Source organism: Ovis aries, chromosome 26 (assembly GCF_016772045.2).
Source record: "Ovis aries strain OAR_USU_Benz2616 breed Rambouillet chromosome 26, ARS-UI_Ramb_v3.0, whole genome shotgun sequence".
Lineage (NCBI taxonomy): Eukaryota > Metazoa > Chordata > Mammalia > Artiodactyla > Bovidae > Ovis > Ovis aries.
In genome coordinates, this window is record NC_056079.1 from 23216271 (window position 1) to 23234756 (window position 18486).

General features: G+C 43.9%; 1 protein-coding gene and 1 long non-coding RNA gene across 9 annotated transcripts in view; one reads left to right on the plus strand and one right to left on the minus strand.

Moving 5' to 3' along the window:
• The window catches only part of TRMT9B (tRNA methyltransferase 9B (putative)), a 74981-nt gene extending 71567 nt beyond the window's left edge, over positions 1 to 3414 (minus strand). For 5 of the 6 annotated variants that reach the window (XM_042241460.2, XM_004021745.6, XM_060406934.1 and 2 more), the window contains exon 1: positions 2303 to 2676. The gene's annotated coding sequence lies outside the window, so the exon portion shown is untranslated. Of the gene's footprint in view, positions 1 to 2302; positions 2677 to 3119 lie in introns of those variants that run through there. The other variant, XM_042241457.2, reaches the window with a different exon arrangement.
• Positions 1 to 18486, plus strand: part of LOC121818076 (uncharacterized) — a 222741-nt gene that overhangs the window by 106723 nt on the left and 97532 nt on the right. The window contains exons 4-5 of one of the 3 annotated variants that reach the window (XR_006058187.2): positions 2309 to 2431; positions 16174 to 18313. The exons of 1 other annotated variant lie outside the window; for it this stretch is intronic. This is a non-coding gene — a long non-coding RNA (uncharacterized LOC121818076). Of the gene's footprint in view, positions 1 to 2308; positions 2432 to 16173; positions 18314 to 18486 lie in introns of those variants that run through there. One more of the 3 variants, XR_009598622.1, reaches the window with a different exon arrangement.

Sequence of the window (18486 nt, forward strand, 5' to 3'; positions counted from 1 at the left end):
TATAAGTTTACCAGGACAGGAGAATGAGTCACCCAAATACTCAGTTCTACCATCAATTACACAGCAACCCCTCTGCAGCCCTAGGAGATGAGATTTAAGCCATAATATTTGTCTCTCTTGTAAGACAGCTCACAATGTGCATTTTACACCAGTTATTCCATTTGCTCCCGACTACCGCCTTAGGTGGGCTTCCCAGGTGGCGCTAGTGGTAAAGAACCCACCTGCCTTTGCAGGAGACATAAGAGATGCGGGTTTGATCCCTGGGTCGGGAAGATCCCCAGGAGAGGGCATGGCAACCCACTCCAGTATTCTTGCCTGGAGAATCCCACAGACGGAGGAGCTTGACGGGCTACAGTCCATAGGGTCGCAAAGAGGCAGACACCACTGAAGCGACTTAGCATGCATGCACGCACCACCTTAGTTACGAAATATTATTCCTATTTCACAGATGAGGAAATGTGGCAGTTCAGTCCAGGTGATAGAGCTCAAACTCCAAGTGTTTCCTTGTTTGGAAAGTGAGTACCCAAACTGAATGGTGCAGCTCCTCTTGGACACCTCTTAGCTAGAGGTTCAGGCTGTCTGATGACATCAAGAGAAGAGAATCACACAGGCGAAGGGATGTTCGGTGGATCAGTTAGCACCCCCACACTTTCACCCTGACCACCAACCAAGCTGCACCAGAATCAGCCTCCATATTTAGTTCCTTCTGTCTGTCCTTAAGTAAATCACCACGCAGTCTTCATCCCTTGCTGCCACTCTCCTTAGAACACGTCCTAATTTATCTACGCTTAAAAGCATAAGACTGCACAGGCAAGTGCTGACAGCTTGATCGCAACGATACTTCATAGAAAGGCTATAAATCACCGTGAGAGCTGATTCAGTTTCCATTTAAAATACGAATCGGAACATCTACATGCAGTAAACACAGGATTTAGTTGCATTTCTTCCTCAGCACGGAGGTCCTGTTTATTGCCAAGCTTCTCTGGCCCTCTGCCTTCCTCAAGGTAGTGCTGATAATTGTCCGTCATAATGGGTCTCAGATTTCGGACACATGTTCTTTAAAGGCGCATATGAATTCTTTACAAGTGGAGTGCATATAAATATCCCCATATCCACCTATTAGAAATACTGAAAGTATTAATACCTTCTTTACAGGCTTCTTAATCCCCATTAGGATTTGGCTTTAGAAGATATATGTACACAGAGGGTTAAGATGTATTGGGAAAGCACCACCCCCCCACTGCCCCTCTGCTTTAAGGCAGAGTTAACCATGAGGACGTAGCATTTTTCATTTCCCATCCCTCCGGTCACTAAAATCTTGTTAAAACCTTGATGCGTTTGCTATATGGAGACAGACACACAAAAGGACAAAGTATTTCCAAAGAACATCATTTCATTAATTGAATCTTCCTAGAAAAAGGATTTCTTCTGAACTAAGAGAAGAGTCTATAGAGAGCCCGCCTCTCAAATCTGACCGAATGCATTAAGAAAGCAGTTCTCTGGAGCAGTTTCCTTGGTGAGGAGATAGATCCTTTCCAACCTGTCAAGGTCCACTTTAAAAGAAGTTATGGGCAATCGGGGCCACCAGGGAGTCGCTTTCATTCTCTTCAATGATCTTTCCCTCTGAGCTACTCTAGAGCAGCCCTCACCATCCCTGGAGACTCCTTCATACTGCGTTTCCAGCCGGGCATCAGGACAGAAAAACCTACAATTGTTCCTTCCTAAACTTCAAGACAGATTAACCATTCATCAGTCAGAAATGTCAAGGATTTGCTGTGCTAATAAGTCACATGAATAATAGTACTTCAGCTCCTGAAACAAGGAGTTAAAAGCCAACTGTTAACCTGTATTATTGCCAGTAACCTTAAACTCAAATGACATAGCTGCGTTCTAGCTTTTCGCCCACAGGAAATATTCTGTGTGCATTTAAATGCATGCAGACATACCAATATAAAGCTTTACCTTTGCGGTAGTTGTTCACAACCGTACCCTCTTTCTATGCATCGCACATTTAGAACGTTTATCACTAAGAACTCAGATAATACGTAAGGACACAGAGCAAATACTACACAAATTCTGCCAATCTCGTTTTGATATTCTTTCTTAAACTGTATTTTTGACATCAGCTTGGACTATTTCAGTAAGTTTTTCCATATCAACTAAAAAATATTCCCTGACAAACTTTCTGGCTTCAAGTTATGTTCGTTTATTGCCTCCAGCTAGTTAAAAATCAATTCCCAAGTGATAGCTTCCAAAAGGAAAGATACACGTGTACTCCAGGAAAACACAAATTCATTTTCACCTTTAGACACCAAACAGGTTTCCTGCAGCTCCGGGTTCTGATTTATCCGCTGTCACATCCGAAGCCCATCCCCGCAGTCCCTTCCTGCACGCCAGGCTCCGCTGTTCGGATCACGTCTAAGTTTTCAAGGTAAGCAGGTCACCCTTGGCTACTGGAATCACAGCGGAAGAGCAGGCACTCACCCCAGGCGGTCAGACCCGGGACACGGGCGCCCGAGAGCGCGGGAGGCGACCTGTCGCGCCCCCTCCTCCGGATCCGAGGCGGGGAGGGCAGGCGCGGGGCCGGCCCAACTAGGGTGGAAGGGAGGCTCCTCGCCTCCCCTCCTCTGCGGACCACGGTCAACGCCACGGTCGCTGGCCCTGGCCGCGAGGTATGGGGGCGGGAAGCTCTACGAAACGGAATAGTTGCAAAGCATTCCCGCACCGCCCACCCCCCGCCCCTCCCTGGAGCCGAAGCGGAAAAGCTGCCTTTGCATCAAAGCCAGGGGCTGCGCCTGGTGTAACTTCCACCCGGTGACCTACTTTGGAGTGTGAGAACGAACGCGATGGGGGGGAAAAAATAGACGGAGGGCGCGCGGGAGCTGGGCTCCGGGGACGCGCGTGGCCGAGTGGGACCGCGCGCCCGCGCGCCCCCGGGGCTGCCAAAGAGAAGTTGCTGCGCGGCCCGCGGAGGCCTGGGGCAGGGCCCGGGGGCCGTCGCTCCGCCAGCGCCTCCCCGCGCCGCGGCCCGGGTGCGGGCTTCCCGGGGCTCGCGGGCCTCCGGACCGCCGCGGCTCCCCGCCCCCGCCTCTGTCCCCGCCTCCCCGCCCCGCCCTCACCTCTCCCGGCGGCTCGCGAGCTCCGGCGGCCTGGGGACCCGGGTCAGCGGCGCCTCGGGGCCGGGAGGGCGGCGGCGGGCGCAGAGCGGAGCCCGGGGAGTGCCGCCTCTCGGCCCGGTCCCCTGGGAACGCCTCGCCCGAACGCGCCCGGGAAGTGAGGCTCTGCCGCGCCGCCTGGCCCGGCGATCGGGGTGACCTTCCTGCCTCTTCTCGTCGGTGTCTCCCGGCGCGGCCCGTCCTCCGTGGGGAGGCCAGGCCGAGGCGAGCACACCTGGAGCGCAGCAACGCCGTACCTGGGTGACAGCAGCGTGACGTTTCAGCGCGTCTTTTCTCATTTGATCCTGGCAACCACCTTCTGCCACCGAAAGGTCCCCATTGGGTATCTGGCAAAACCGGAGATCAGAGGGGTTCCGTCCCAGGTGCCGCTGCTCGTACTCTCCAGATCTTTTCACTCACATGGCCTGCGGACTAGACCCATCCAAGTAGCGTCTGTCAGAAGAAGGGATGGAACTTAGGTTGAAAGTTTCTGCGGAAAGTTGGACACAGATTCCTCTCTCCCCAGCCCCCCGCTTCTGTAACAATAGGGCTAGCTACTTTCTATCAGGTCCTTCGCTTGGTGCAACAACTTAATCTTAAGAGGCCTATGACTTAAAAATGCGGCTACCCAATATTGGAAAAGTAACATGTTGAGTAACTGTTCTGTCCCTCCTTGTGTTTGAGTATGACACTCCTGACCCTATGGGACCGAGATGAGTTGTGTTTCCAGGCACGGTTTCCTGTGGGGACCCAACTACACCTCTCATATAACACCTCGATGATGTTATGTAAGGCAGTACCAAGAGGAGCTCAGCAGATAGAGCTTGTGATTCTGGAGGAGTTTTCTAGTGCCATGCTATATTGGGAAACTTTGCTTGGGCATCTCTGTCTTAATGCCCAAGGGGAATCAAATTAACGTTTCCTTTTTATATAAACTCCGTTTGGCATTTAAAAGGGGAAGAATCATGAGTTTGATGGTACATGTTCTTGCACAGCATGCCAGCCCACAGAAGTGCCACTGCTCATTTTTGTTTCCATTCAGTGGCGTTAGAGCTGCGTTGTGTCCTTGGACGAGGGCTCCATACTAGATACTGAGGTATTCCTTGGGCTCTTCTAAAAGGGCAGCGGGAGACAAAGCTGCATATATATATATGGGTTTTATGGGCCTCTCCATCTTCCTGAACTATGTAAAAAATAACACTACCAAAAATCCCAATCTTTCTCAAGCATCTGTCCTGGTTTTCTGCTTTTCTCTATCATCTTTCCCTGGACAGCCTCATCCATTTTGATGAGTACAAGCAAAATCTCTGTGAAGGTGTCTCAAGAGCTGGTCTTTGCATAAACCTCCCAACCCATATTGCCAGCAGCTTGCTTGACCTCCCCTGTGGAGTGACCGCAGTACATTTGAATCTGAGGTCCTGTGCCCTCCATGACCTCATCCAGCTTCTCTTTGCATTTCTCTATCAATCCCATCCTCCCACTTCCCTGGTTTCATCTTCAAACTCTTTGCTTCTCCTGGCCCTCCGTATCCCACTGGCAGCCACCATCTACCATCAATCTTTGCAATACTTTTATTTACCTCCCTCCCTCCCTTCTAATTGTTTCTGCTTTACTTGTTTATGTCCTATTCCTTCTCACCTATGTGATTATGTTGTTTAATTCCATGTCCTGACTTTCAAAACCATCTCTTCTTTGAAAACTTTTAGCTTTATCTGGAACTAATCACCCTATCCTGAAACTTTAGTGGTCTTTATCTATGTGCCTCCTATAACACTTATCACTAACTTTTGAAAGTATTTCTTCATTTTTTTCAACAAATATTCATTGAACATCTATTATGTGCCAGGCACTATGCTAGGAAAACAGTGGTGAGCAAAACAGATAAAATTCCTACCCTTGTAGTACTTATAGTCTAGTGAGATGACAGACATTAATCAAATAATCACAGATACCAAAAATGAAATATGTCATTCAAACTGAAACCGGTCCCAGGGAGGATAGGTACAGACTGTCATGAGCTTTCATGTAGCTAATCTCTCTCCCTGTGGGAACTTGGCAGTGGGACTCAGCCTCAGTATGTAGCCCAGAGCTGTACGTGGGGAGGTGTTCAGAGTTTTCGTTGAATGAACATATGCATCAATTTCTTACATGTAAGTGACTTGATATGTTTCTATATTACAGAGTATTGAATAAAATAACAACAAACACTGATCACAACCCACTGCCACTTAATCTATTGGCTATTGTTCCATTACGACAAATCCATGGATCATCTGTCTCTAAATGCATCCTGTTTCCTTTGTCAGCACGGTGACAGGTGAATTTTCTGTAATCCCAGTAGCATTATCAAGAACATTCTTTATGGCAGAAGTTCTTCTATGTACGAACAGTTTCACCAGCATCAGCCCCTTCACCTTCCGTATAGTTCAAAACATTTGCTGAGGATGTAAAATAGCCTTGTTTTTCTGCCCTGCTGGAATCCTCCACCCTCTGGGTCCTTTCCCTGCTTCCTGTCCATCTCTGTCATTGTGTGAGCATTGTTTCTGCATCCCGTTTCTCTTCATTTCTGCTGTGTTGCTCTTTATCATCTTTTGCTTGTGATCCTGTCATTTTGGGAAATCAGTCTTTCACTGGAACAGTAAGTGACACATGTCTCCTATTTATTTTATCTTTTTTTTTTTTTGTAGTGCTGCTATATAATTCTCTTTCAAGAAGCACTTTTGAAAAAAAAAGACACAGAATCTGAAGTCTGATTTTTTTTTTATCTATTGTTTGTTTTCAGCATCAAATAGATATGGAGTGGGAAAGTGACCTTATTTTCATGGTAGGAAAATAAAGAGTAAAAAAGAAGTTCAAACAACAGAAAATGTGTCATATAAAAAGTAGAACATTTAGCATGTAGAAAAATACAGAGACATGATTTTGAAGATAAATTTAATGACCTGGAAATACAATAAAAAGTTAAAAAGCATTTTGAATAGATTTTAGGTTAGGTAAATCATATGTTCACATATATGTACAGGAAAAATACTGTGTAAGTATACCAAAATGATAATAGTGGTTTTCTCTGAGTGATGAAATTTTCACTGTTATATTCTTCTATATATTTTTTTTATGAAGGGGATGATATGCAGTTTCAGAGCAAAGCATATTTCTATTTGTAGCCACAGTCTGTCCTCATGGATTTTATGGATTGTGGCTCCCTGCTGTTATTAACACTAATCAAGTATGTGAGAAATGGAATTAACATACGAAAGGCCCTCTTGTTCCTTTCCTTTAATATTATTTTAAATACTTGAGTGCTGCAGTTTAAGTCCAGTTGTTTTAAATATAGAAGTCACAGTTACCAACTGTTTCCATACTGGAAAGCTGTTCCGCTATGTTAAAGACACAGCCATATGTGCCCCATCTTGTATTGTGCTTAGATTACTTGTATTTATGTTCTGCTTTGTTAGGTACAGTCAAATGTCAACTCAAACCCCTGGGTAAGCATCTTGATTACATCTACCTGTTGTTAATGGTGATCTTGAGTTTATCTGAATGTCAACTCTAGGAAAAATGGAGATGTAGATTCAGTGTGTATGTGTGTGTGTGCACATGTGCTTATGTGTGCAGTTATGTGTGTATATGCAGTTCCCAAAGATTAGATATTCTGGGGAAGATGGAAGGTGAATTTTAAAGTGGTTTTTATTTTTCCTTGATGATAATTTTGGAACTCTCATGTGGGGTTAAAACTTTTTTAAAATTTAGACTAAATTAGTAATTAAGATTAGGTCCTAATACATGGCTTCCTCGGTGGCTCAGTGATAAAGAATTTGCTTGCAGTGCAGGAGATGCAGGAGACCCAGGTTCAATCCCTGGGTCAGGAAGAACCCCTGGAGGAGGGCATGGCAATCCACTCCAGTATTCTTGCCTGGGAGATCCCATGGACAGAGGAGCCTGGCAGACTACGGTCTGTGGGGTCACAGAGGGTCGGACACGACTAACGTGACTGAGCACCCACCCACCCACATTACTAGAAGTCAACTTGACGTAAAATAGTTGCAGAAAACTGCACAATAACAAAATGTGTTGGAAAACCATTTGTAATTGTCACATCACAGTGTTTTTATCTTCTGAGAACAAGCAAGACAATACTATTCTCCCACGGTCCTACCACCAGAATTGCAATGACCAGGGTTCTTTGACCCCGATCTCAGCCAAGATCTCTGGTCTTAGATGATTCACATGAAAATTCAGGGAACCAAGTTACACCTTCATGGGGTCGCAAAGAGTCGGGCAGGAGTGAGGGACTAACACTTTCACACTTGGTGCCTTGTTTATCTTACCCATTTATGATCTTAAGGTTGAGTAAGAGCTTCCTATTTTCCAATCTGGATTTAAAAGGATCAGATGCGGAGCTCATAGGTGGTACTAGCTTCTATTTAATTCGCAAGAAGAATTTAGGAAGAACTTGCAAGATGAAAGAGGAAGGAGATTTATTTCAAGGTGCTCCAGAGGCAGACTTGGGCCAACAAAGGCAAGTTACAGGCCAGCACATTTAGACTCAACAAGAGCAAGATATTTCTAGAGTTTGAGCTGCCTGGAACCCAGCTCCTTTTAACAGGTAGAGTTATTTGTATCTGGATAGACAGACAAAGAGGCCCTCTGACTTATTGCTGCCCTTTTCGAAAGGAATCCACACATAAGATGGGAGATCATGTTATGCCCAAGTCTCGAAATCTCCCAGTGACCACCAGGGAGCCGATATCCGATGCAAAAGCAAGAGAGTTTTTATTACCAAGCTTGAGCTGGGGCTCTCACCGATACTGACAAAGCAGCTATAGGGAGGAGCCCTGAGCTCTGGGTTACATTGCTTATATAGGGTATTCTCACGGGAAAAATTCAAAAAACGGGAGTCTCTGGATCTGATTGGTCACCTTCTGGTGAAGGGTTAGGTGTTGAGTTCTGATTGGTTCTTGTTTCCCCGGGCTGGCCACGGATGCTGATTGGTTCCCATTTCCTGGCCTTGATTCGAATTTCCCCGGGCTGGCCGAGGGTTCTGATTGGTTCTCAGGTGGCGGGGTGAGGTCAGGGGATTTCCAAAGGCTCTTTTCCCGGAACCTTACAAAATGGAGTAGCTTAGATTCTTCAATCATGCTTCCCAGGCACCCACAGTCCCTTCCCAAGAACCATGGGCTTTTTTGATGTGTTGTTGAGAAAGGGTGTTGAGAAACGGTAGAATACAAAGTCTCTTCAGGCGTTTGGACAAATAATGAGGCTGATATTTTTACAACACAGTCTTTGCCATGCTGGTTTCTCCTTCCTTCTCCAGTTGGTTTCATCTTTTGTATTGTGGAAATGCAACTGATTGTTTTTGGAAATAGCAGTCAAGCAAAGATATACACTAACATGAGGAAGAGCTGCAAAGATCGGTTTCACCCCATTATTCAAGGCAGTTGGCTGAGACCAGAGCAGGGTATTGGTTCAATGGTTTAGTTGCTAAGTTGTGTCCAGGTCTTGCAAAACTATGGACGGTAGCCCGTCAGGCCTCTTTGCCTCTAGGATTTCCCAGGCCAGAATACTGGTGTAGGTTGCCATTTCCTTCCCCAAGGGATCTTCCCAACCCTGGGATTGGACCCGAGTCTCCTGCATTGCAAATGGTCTCCTACAATGCAGGCAGATTCTTTACCACTGAGCTACCATGGGAAAGGGCTGCAAAAATTGGTTTCACCCTGTTATTCAAAGCAGTTGGCTGAGCAAGGAGTGTAACCTAAAGACTATGAGGAATCTGTGTGCAAATCATCAGAGAAAACAGCATCTGTGGCTTGAGTAAGACTGGGCTCATACCTGCTCACCTGGGGTTTGTTCTTCCTTTTCCTCTTTAACAAGCGAAACAAAAAGGAAATAAGACAATGAGTAGGGAGGTGACTAAAAGCATTAGAATATCCAACTGAGCAATAGGAAAAGACACAGAAGGTCAGAAAAAGGGTATGTTGGGTTTTGAAAATTAATTTTTCTTTTTTAAAGATTTTTTTTATTTTTGTGGGAAATTTTTAATGTCTTTATTGAACTTGTTACATTATTGCTTCTGTTTTGTGTTTTGATTTTTTGGCCGTGAGGCATGTGGGAACTTGACTCCCTGACTAGGAATCAAACCTGCACCCCTGCATTGGAAGGCACAGTCTTAGCCACTGGACTGCCAGGGAAGTCCCTGTTTTGTTTTCTTACCTAAAAGGAAAATGAACAATCATCACCTAACAAGGATAACAAAACGGAAGAAAATGCCTTCCTATGGGGAGAATTACAAGTGAACTGGCCCAGAGGTTGAAGTCATTGCCAGGGGTTAGACAGGTAGGAAAGCCCTTGGCCCAAACATTCTGTTATTGCAGGAGCAAACTCCTCCATCATTTTGGACAGTGGCTCTTCCATTCCCGAAGGCCAAAGTTCTTTTGCACTTACTGTTCTGGCCACATACAGGCATGGTAATGTAATATACATAGCCATCCCTTGTGAGCTCAGTTCTATCTGATCGGAAATCAAATCAGTCTAATGTGAAGAGAACAATTTAAGAGAAGTGCCAAGCACAATTTTCCTATATCCAAACTGAGTCCATGTTAAAATAATTTTCTTTACCCATGGGCTAACTTAACTGAAGAAATATTCATGCAAGAGAGAAAGGCATCTTACATGGGAATAAAAATGAACTTTTTTTTCAAAACTTCCATTTACATCTAAATTCATAAACTACAGCATATTAAACATTCAGTGTATTTTAGTTCCAGCTTTAAAGAAAGCCTGAAATGGCTTGGAGTTCTAGAGTTCTGTATCTCTGATTGTCACGTTCAACCATTCAGTGAAATTGTATCTTAGAAATCATTTGAAATTTGTCCAAATGATTCGGGATCCAGGTACATGTTAGAGAAAGAAGGGGAAAAACAAGGATTTGAAAAGATATCTTTGCTCTTTGCTATTGACTGAGAGAGAAAAAAATCTAAGAGCAGGGATTATTTGCTTCTCAGCAGGTTAAACTGTAATGTTACTGGCCGATTATTCTAACATGAGAGTAAAGCAAAGAATTTCCTCTGGGAATTTTTCTTGATTTCATGAGAAAACAACATAAAAGAATCACATCATGTTAATAAAGCAGTTGTGTGTACATATGAAGAGATGGAAGGAATTTTTGAGATATTGGAGAATGTATGAAATAAATGTTTACTCTAAAAACATCTGAAAATTCAGAATTATGTGAAAAAGATGCATAACTGTACCACTTCAGGACACTATCATTAACGTTGTAATGCATTTCCTCCCTGTCTGCCTGTGTGAGTCCATTTAATAATTTTAAAATCAAAATTGGGTCTTGTATTCATTTTTATTTTAAATTGTATCTTTGTGCAACATACCATGTTGTTAAGTAAGCTCCCAAAACCCTGATGTTAACATCATTGTAAAAATTCACTGAAAAAATATTTAGCACGTGCCAGGTATTGGACAAAGTACAACAAAGCATTAACTATGTAATCTTCAGGAGAGCCCAAGGCAACAGTATCTTTACTATTATCTTTGTTTGTTTTTAACAAATGGGGAAACTGAGCTCAAGAGAAGTTAAATAACTTGCTCAAAGCTAATAAATGATGGGCTGGGACTTAAAATGATTTGGTTCTAACCTCAATGCTAATATTCTTAATTATTATGATCGACCACCTCTACGTGATGAATGTAAATGATCCTAATAAAAATGTCAAAAGTTTTATTTACTTCTTTATTTTTACTTGTCAGAAAATCAATTAAGTTCCTTCAGAAGCTTTCCTGAATAAATCACTGTGACAGCTGTATGAACTGCATCTCCCCTCAGAGAGCAAATATTGCTCTCTACACAAGGTTTTCAGTTTTCTTTTTTGGAGCTCTGAATTTTAAAAGGCAGGACTGTGCATTTGTCTCTGTGTTTGGAGAACACTATAAGCCTACGTTAGAGCTGTATGAAAACCTGGAGGACATTATATCTGCTTCTCTTTTTGTAGTACTGTTGTATGAGTCATACAGTTAAGCCATAATTACTGTTGCTCTGTCTCTTGGCACTTACTGTAGGTTATTCTGTGTTACTTCTCTCATTATGTGGAAGTCATGATGCCTTTCTTGTTTGTAAGCTCCTTCAGCATATTGTCACTTCTTGCATGTTCAGAGTCTAGCACATCACCTTGCAAAACAGTTTCTCCACACTTGTTTGCAATATACACAATGCTGATTATGGTCTGTGGATTAATACTTAAATACTAAATGTGTGCGTACTCAGTCGCTCAGTCATTTTTAACTTTTTGTGACCACATGGACTGTAACCTGCCAGGCTCTTCTGTCCATGGAATTTTCCAGGCAAAAATACTGGAGTGGGTTGCCATCTCCTGCTCCATGGGACCTTCCGGACCCAGAGGTCGAGCACGAGTCTGCTGAGTCTTCTGTACTGGCAGGTGGATGCGTTGCGACCCCATGGCCTGCAGCACGCCAGGCCCCCCGTCCTTCACTGTCTCCCAGAGTTTGCTCAAACTCATGTCCATTGAGTCAGTGATGCCATGCAGCTATCTCATCCTCTGTCGCCCTCTCCTCCTCCTGCCCTCTTTCCCAGCATCAGGAAATGAGTTCCAATGAGTTGGGTCTTGGCATATTGGAGCATCAGTCCTTCCAATTAATATTCCGGGATGATTTCCTTTAGGATTCGCTGGTTTGATATCCTTGCAGTCCAAGGGACTCTCAAGAGTCTTCTCCAGCTCCACAATTTGAAAGCGTCAATTCTTTCGTGCTCAGCCTTCTTTATGGTGCAATTCTCACATCTGTATGTGACAATTGGAGAAACCATAGCTTTGACTAGATGAACCTTTGTTGGCAAAGTAATGTCTCTGATTTTTAATATGCTGTCTAGGTTTGTCATAGCTTTTCTTTCAAGGAGTGAGTGTCTTAGTTTCATGGCTACAGTTACTGTTTCAGTGATTTTGGAGCCTAAGAAAATAAAATATGCCTTTTTTTTTTCATTTTTTCCCTATTTGCCATGAAGTGATGGTACCAGATGCCATTATCTTAGTTTTCTGAATGTTGAGTTTTAAGCCAGCTTTTTCACTCTTCTCTTTCACCTTCATCAAGAGGCTCACTAGTTCCTCTTCACTTTCTGCCATAAGTGTGGTATCATCTGCACATCTGAGGTTATTGATATTTCTCCTGGCAATCTTAATTCCAGCTTGGAATTCATCCAGCCCAGCGTTTCTCATCATGTACTCTGCATAGAAATTAAATAAGCAGAGTGGCAATATACAGCCTTGGCATACTCCTTTCCCAGTTTTGCCAGATGATTGTTCCATGTTAGGTTCTAACTGTTGCTTCTTGACATGGATATAGGTTTTTCAGGAGGCAGGTGAGGTGGTCTGGTGTTTCCACCGCTTTAAAAATTTTCCACAGTTTGTTATGATCTACACAGTTAAAGGCTCTAGTGTAGTCAATGAAGCAAACGTAGATGCTATTCTGAAATTTGCTTGCTTTTTCTATGATCCAGTGTATGTTTGCAATTTGATCTTTGGTTCCTTTGCCTTTTTTAAACCCAGCTTGTATATCTGGAAGTTCTGGGTTCACATACTGTGGAAGCCTAGCTTGAAGGATTTTGAGCATAACCTTGCTAGCATGTGGAATGAGCTCAGTTCTACAGTAGTTTGAGCATTCTGTGGCATTGTCTTTCTTTGGGCACCTGAGAAGCCCTAAATATTTAAATGCTTCAGTGAATTACCTTCATAGATGATTTTATTTCTGTGGCACAGACAATGCTAAGTGGTGACAAACTGGTGTACTTACAGTCTCAGCACACGGAGGAGTGACCCAGTCACGTCTCCTTTCCAGTTTAGTGGGACCATGTCTGTGTAACTTAGTTCTGGGAGCAAGAATGTGGGCAGAAGCAATGTGTGCCCTTGCAGGCATGGTCCCCACTGCCTGCAGCCTCCTCTGTGGCCTGACCTCTCTTCCTGCCTCTGTGTCTCCCTCTGTTGCTCTTTGTCTGTCTGTGTATCTGTCTCTCTCAGATCCACAAATACACAGCTTCATGGAAGAGAGAACTGGTAGATGCATAGGGCTGTGGATCTCCGTCTGGAAGGCTGCCGACTGAATACAAATCTGACTGTGATGGGATGTGAGTTGTTGAGATTCAGGGGTTGTTTCCAGCACTTCAACTGTGCTTGTCACATACTGTTTCACACGCACTTTGGGCACCAGGCCCTTCTGTCCTCTACAATCATGTTTCTCTTCCATTTACTCCCACTATTTCTTCAACCTGAAATTCCCTCCTCCTATATCTGTGCCTTTTAAAACCCTACCTATGACTCAGCTCAAATGTCCTTTGTGTGAAGCTTTATTTCCTATCACAGGCAAACTAAGTTTGCTCCGCTCTAAACTGTTACTGAACTTCATTTTCTTATTGTATTTTCATCATCGAGTGTGGTTGCCATTGTGTCTCTGGTATTGGCCCAGTGCTGGCGTTTGTCAGCACTCAGTCATGCTTGTCAAGCAGTGACTGAGTGAAGGAGCCCGTGGCAGATGAGTGCCTGACATTCTTCTACAGATTTGATAAGCTCTTTGCTTATAGGATTACATATAATTTATTTCTGTATTTCCCAGCAGCAAACACAGAATGTGGCACCTGGGAGGCAATTAAAATATACTTGTGGCAGCATGCTCACAAAACATGCTGAACTTTTTTTTCTTTTTAAAATTTTAAATTGGAGTATAGTTGATTTACATGGAGTATGACAGGGTCACTTTGCTGTACACCTGAAATTAGCAAAGTATGCTGAATTTAAAAGGGTCCCAAGCTCACCAAGTTCTGCCCAGGGTAGCCTGATTTACCAGTATTTCATGAGAAAACAAAACTCAGACCTTTTAAGGTGCCAAAAAAAAAAAAAAAGGCTGTGGAATGGCTAAAGTGCTATTAGTGACGGTGGAGAGAAGCGCATTTCTTTTTCCTTAGAATAGGTGTTCATCAGGGTTTTATAATTCTTTGAATATTTAATAATACTCCCAGATGGGAAATTCATCATTAAACTTGACCTAAATTCCTTTTGTTGCAATTTCAAGTCTTCCATGATTCTTAGTTACCCCACAGTCAGAGCACTTTGACGCAGGAAGAGGTTCCGTTCTCATAAGCTATTTCTGTCTGGTTGATGTATTTACAGAAGAGATCGTAATGATTCAACTGCTCTGGATCAATACTGCTGTACTGTTTCAGGAAAGACAGAGTTTTGAGAGTCCTTTACCATGTATTACTTTTCGCTTGTGGCTTCTGTAATTTGACACAAATTCATGCTTACATGGAGGTGGAAAATTGGACCCTCATAATCTGGGGAGAAAGTAATGGGGTAGCAACCTGTGAGGCTGACTCTAGTGCTGAAGGCTCAGGAATTAGTACTATCCCAGTGATAAACTCAGGGAGTGTGTCACATGTGAATAAGTAAAGTGATGAAAATTGCATGGAATTAATTATTAAGAATATGGCCATTATCCAAAATATAAACAATCTGATTTCAGAAAGTATAGCTAACCACTGAAAATGCCTACCATAATTGTGATTGTATTAAACAGCCCAATGTTATGCCCTGAAACATAATAAAATATATTTATTGCCAGATAGCAAAAAGGCATCAGAATACACTTTTTAATTGTAAGATCCAACTATGTTTTGGTAAAAAATTAAACAAAAGATGTACAGATTTTTCTATATTGGCTCTTTTCACAGCCTCTTTCCCACCCTAGATGCACTGTCCTTCCCAGAAATCACTTTTGTTAAGGGTGTGTGTAATGTCTTTAGAAAAGAGAAAGTCATGTCTGACTCTTTGAAACCCCATGTAGTATAGCCCAAAAGGTCCTCTGTCCATGGAATTCTCCAGGCAAGAATACTGGAGTGGGTTGCTAATTCCTTCTCTACAGGAATCTTCCCAACCCAGGAATTGAACCTGAGTCTCCTAAATTTCAGGCAGATTTTTACTATCTGAGCCAATGTCTCTAGACTTCTATGCAATTGCCAATAAGTTTTTGCCTGTACAAATATGATGGAGAGCAGTTTTTACATCGATGTTATCTTCATTTCAGTTCAGTCGCTCAGTCGTGTCCGACTCTTTGCGACCCCATGAATCGCAACACACCAGGCCTCCCTGTCCATCACCAACTCCCGGAGTTCACTCAGATTTGCATCCATCGAGTCAGTGATGCCATCCAGCCATCTCATCCTCTGTCGTCTCCTTCTCCTCCCGCCCCCAATCCCTCCCAGCATCAGAGTCTTTTCCAATGAGTCAACTCTTCGCATGAGGTGGCCAAAGTACTGGAGTTTCAGCTTTAGCATCATTCCTTCCAAAAGAAATCCCAGGGCTGATCTCCTTCAGAATGGACTGGTTGGATCTCCTTGCAGTCCAAGGGACTCCCAAGAGTCTTCTTCAACACCACAGTTCAAAAGCATCAATTGTTCAGCACTCAGCCTTCTTCACAGTCCAATTCTCACAGCCATACATGACCACAGGAAAAACCATAGCTTTGACTAGATGGACCTTTGTTGGCAAAGTAATGTCTCTGCTTTTGAATATGCTATCCAGGTTGGTCATAACTTTTCTTCCAAGAAGTAAGCGTCTTTTAATTTCAGGCTGCAATCACCATCTGCAGTGATTTTGGAGCCCCAAAAAATAAAGTCTGACACTGTTTCCACTGTTTCCCCATCTAGTTCACATAGAGTTATGGGACCAGATGCCATGATCTTCGTTTTATGAGTGTTGAGCTTTAGGCCAACTTTTTCACTCTCCTCTTTCACTTTCATCAAGAGGCTTTTTAGCTCCTCTTCACTTTCTGCCATAAGAGTGGTGTCATCTGCATATCTGAGGTTATTGATATTTCTCCCAGCAATCTTGATTCCAGCTTGTGTTTCTTCCAGTCCAGCGTTTCTCATTATGTACTCTGCATATAAGTTAAATAAGCAGGTTGACAATATACAGCCTTGACATACTCCTTTTCCTATTTGGAACAGGTCTGTTGTTCCATGTCCAGTTCTAACTGCTGCTTCCTGGCCTGGTGTTGGAGAAGACTCTTGGGAGTCCCTTGGACTGCAAGGAGATCCAACCAGTCCATTCTGAAGGAGATCAGCCCTAGGATGTCTTTGGAAGGACTGATGCTGAAGCTGAAACTCCAGTACTTTGGCCACCTCATGCGGAGAGTTGACTCATTGGAAAAGACTCTGATGCTGGGAGGGATTGGGGGCAGGAGGAAAAAGGGACGACAGAGGATGAGATGGCTGGATGACATCACAGACTCGATGGACGTGAGTCTGAGTGAACTCTGGGAGTTGGTGATGGACAGGGAGGCCTGGCATGCTGTGATTCATGGGGTCGCAAAGAGTTGGACACGACTGAGCGACTGACCTGAACTGAACAGAATGAGCATATCAGTTCTGGATGTGGAAAGTCATTTTATTGAGAATACCTCAGTTTGAAAAAATCCAGATCTTGAAAAAAGTGTGATTCCCCCTCGTGGCTTCTGGTGTGGAAGAAGAGTAGGAGAGTGTGGTGGAGGCTGGGACTTGTGCAGTAGGCAGCAGAGATGGTGATGATGCTGGGGCTGTGAGTAAGATGGCAGTGGTGGAAGACGTTTAGGAGGGAGCAGGGGCAGAACCTGTGACTGAGGAGGAGACTAGAGGTGAGGGGAAGGGAGCATTCTGACGACACTCAGGTTTCTGGTCTGCGTGACTGTGTGGAGAGCAGAGCCACTGGCTGAGATGGGAACCTAGGAGCCAGAGCAGGTTTGAGATCTAGTGATGAATTTGGCTTTGGACATGTCTGCAAGGTCTCAAGTGTCTAGGCCATTCTCCTCATTTTCTAGCTGAAACAGGGGCAATCTTGAGGAAACTTGTGACCCACTGCACATGGTAAGGCACTGGTAGCCCCAGAGAGACTTTCTTCCCTGCTTCATCACTGTTGTTCCAAAGGTCTGCTGCTGCTGCTGCTAAGTCACTTCAGTCGTGTCCGACTCTGTGCCACCCCATTGACGACAGCCCACCAGGCTCCCTCGTCCCTGGGGTTCTCCAGGCAAGAACACTGGAGTGGGTTGCCATTTTCTTCTCTGATGCATGAAAGTGAAAAGTGAAAGTGAAGTCACTCAGTCGTGTCCAACTCTTCAAGACCCCATGGACTGCAGCCCACCAGGCTCCTCCATCCATGGGATTTTCCAGGCAAGAGTACTGGAGTGGGGTGCCATTGCCTTCTCCGGTTCCAAAGGTCTAATGTATGACAAGTGTTTTCTACCAGTTAGGGCAAGTCTTTTTAATTTTATTTGTGTCTCTGTTTTTCATGTAACAGCTTTAAAATTTTAGGTAGTCAAACCTATCAATTTATCATACAGGGGCCTCTGGAGTTTGTATTTTGCTTATGAAATCTTTCCTCTTGTAACAATTATAAAAATATTGGTCTTTTTTTCCTTTTTTTAAATAGTTATTTATTTGACTGCCCCAGGTCATAGTCGCAGCATGTGGGATCTAGTTCCCTGACCAGGGATTGAACCCAGGCCCCTGGCACTGGGAGCATAGTGTCTTAGCCACTGGACCACCAGGGAACTCTCTAGCCTATATTTTCTTATAACACCTTTGTAATTTGTTACTGTTATAGTGCAAGATAAGGATCATGGGTAACAATAGAATACCTCACTCAAAGATCGTTCCACTCTCTTCCAGATTTCAGTTTCACTAGGACTTTTGGATGAGAGTCTGATTCCATCAGTAGGAGATACCTACGAGAGACTTGCATTTGAACTGAGTTGTTTAGAGAGAAAAGAAGGGCGTCGGGTATTCATCCGGCAGACTTGGATCTTGTCAGCACCAGCAAGTTCTAGAATCAACATCTATGGCGGCTGCTTCTCATTAGGCAGATGGATTCCTATGCTGGCAGCTTCCTGAGATGGCAGAGAATTGTTGTTCTGAAGGGGCAGCTGTGGTAGCAGCTCCTGATTCTGCAGCTGCCTCTTGTGCGTGCATCAGGTGCCTTAACTGTTTCATTCTGGGGGTTGGTTTTGATAATCATTCCTGGAAATTCAGCCTGGAATCTTTTTCTTCATTTATTTACTAAGACAATGTTGTGAACTCCACATACCCCTTAATAAATTCCTTTTATCTTAAGCTAGTTTGAGTGGATTTTATTACCTACACCTTGAAGAAGGCGATGGCACCCCACTCCAGTACTCTTGCCTGGACAATCCCATGGACGGAGGAGCCTGGAAGGCTGTAGTCCATGGGGTCGCTGAGGGTCGGATATGACTGAGTGACTTCACTTTCACTTTTCACTTTCATGCATTG